Genomic DNA, 2,584 nt, shown 5'->3' with positions numbered 1-2,584 from the left:
AAAAGTAGTTACTTAATTAAATTTATAAATAAAAAGTTTCCTCAAATGCAAATAAATATTTCAAAGAATTATTAAACAACTTATTTCTTAAGAAGTATTTAATTTTCAAGTCATTAATCAGGTACCTGAAATTTACAATTTTTTTTTATGTTTTCGTGGAAGAGGGGAAATCTTCAAAAGACATCCGTATGACTGGGTAGTGTCGGATCCCTGTCCTCGGACCTACCGACTAAAACCCCTCTACCTCAGGCCGTTCTATGACCAATTAAGGTCCTCTTCAGCCTTTACAACAATATAATTCGAAGATTTAGGTGATTTCTCCCTGTTGTAAAGGTACATCTCCTTTCCTTCAAATTATCTCCATAATTTTATTTAATAAGTTAATTTTAAAAGCTTTAATAAAAAAGAGTTGTTACTAATGTGAAGGTAAATTCCTGAATTTCGAAAGTCGATGGAGAGTTGATTTCTTACTGTTACAGACACAAGTCCTTCTTTAGCTTCCTCAACATTCTTAGAAATCAGCTGGACCCAATTTCTGATAGAGTCACAAAATTAATCAAATAACAAATACGCTTTCAATCTGAGATGTGCAACGAAAAAATTAAACTATAATTTGGTACTCTACTTTGAAAGTGTATTTTCTATTTAAGTAATTTTGTGATGGGATGGTTGTTACCCAAAACAGATAGATGTAAGGAAATTAAGTTAGTAAATAGATTATATTAGCAGTTTTAAATGATAATATAATGTGCTATCGAATTTTGAATGCAATGGCTTTAGAAGCTGTTTTGCGGCTAATTAAAATGTAAAAAAGGTACTTGATGCTTGTTTTTTTAGTAACAAAGTTCATCTCAATGTGTAAATTATTATAAAACAAAATATTGAAATAAATTAATAAGACTGTTTTTTCAGATATCATTTTGGATATAAATTGAACATTTTCTTAAGTTCCAAATACTATACACTTATAGTAGTGTATCTTATAAAAGTAGGCATTTTAAATTTTGCATTCAAACAAGACAGCTTTTCTAAATTATTCGAATATGATTTTTATGAAAAAAGGTACTTCCTTTCTGCATCATTTTTTACTTTACCTATACAATAACCACCACGAAAGCACAGCTACTGCTAACCAAGCATTGCTTCAACAAGGAAGGATTCAGGCTGATGTCCACTTAAGTAAACGTCTCCATAAATATCTATACAGAAAAATAATTACATAAAAGTGTACTTTATCATGCACTCACATAAATTAAAAAAAAAACCTACAACATTTAAATAACGTAAACATGTCAAAATAAATACGTAAACACAATTATAAATATTCAAAAAATTTAGAAGTATCATAAGAGAAGATATTCGAAGCCCTAAAATAATTACCATTTGAGGTTTTTAAAACGCTTTCTCAATTTTTTGGGAAAAAGAAATCAGAGCTGGCATGAAGTCAATGACAAATTGTATTCATAAAATCCATTGACTACTGCTGGTCAAGGGTGGTAATAAGGTCATCAATTAACACGAAGGCAATGACTACGATTACAACTGCAGGTCTGGATTTTTAACCTTATGACCTATTGCAATTGCCATCGTTATGATTCCTCGAAGTCTGAAAACGATAGTTTTGACATTAGGCTATTGAAATCCAAAATCAAACTTCTGGGAAAGGAACGTCAAAGCTGACATGAAGTCAGCGACAAGGGGTGGGAAATTGACACTAATTTAAATTAAAATTCCCTCGACCATTGCTGGTCAAGGCAGGACTACGGTTGTAGTCCACAAAAAATCGTTAAATGACCGAAATCAATGACTAAGCTGACAACTGCAAATGAAAACCTACACAAATGCAGTTGTCAAATTTTGGTCCCACGATGCCTGAAAACGATAGGTTTGATTTTGGGTTTTAAAAGCCTCGGATAGAAGTATCGTCAAAGCTCACAAAAAAGTCAGCGACAAGGGGTTATTCTAAGTAGAAAAAGATCTTGCCATCATGCTGTGGTGCAGTGGAATTTTTATATCTTCCAGACGTTTCGTTCGAAACTGCGCCGAACATTTTTAATGGAGACGGTGGTGGTTGCTTTGTGTATTCTTCTCAGTAATTGAGGAGCGTTTGGACTTCAACTACCAAGAAGAATACCACGAAGCAACCACCACCGTCTCCATTGCAAATGTTCAGCGCAGTTTCGAACGAAACGTCTGGAAGATATAAAAATTCCACTAGACCACGGCTCGTTAGTCCGGAAAATCTTCATCGTATATAACAAAATAGTTTTATAAAATACAATAATTAAATAGTTGAATTTGTTGGATACTTTTCGGTAGCTATTTTCAGATGTATTATTAAAATTAAAAGAACTTCAGCAGGTACTACGCCCAACAGGAATATACTTACAGATTATTTTTAAATATCGAATTGAATTTAATAAATAACAAGAAAAGACAACTGATTCTCAAGAAAAGCAGTTGTTAAATATTGAAAAATTCCTGAGTGTTAGCACTTTGTTATTTAATATCGATTGGTTTTATAAATCATTAAGACAATTCTTGTCTAAATATAAATTAATGGTATTGATAAAAATTATTATTT

Source organism: Agrilus planipennis, unplaced genomic scaffold (assembly GCF_000699045.2).
Source record: "Agrilus planipennis isolate EAB-ADULT unplaced genomic scaffold, Apla_2.0 scaffold13, whole genome shotgun sequence".
Classification (NCBI taxonomy): domain Eukaryota; kingdom Metazoa; phylum Arthropoda; class Insecta; order Coleoptera; family Buprestidae; genus Agrilus; species Agrilus planipennis.
This window is presented reverse-complemented; position numbering follows the sequence as displayed.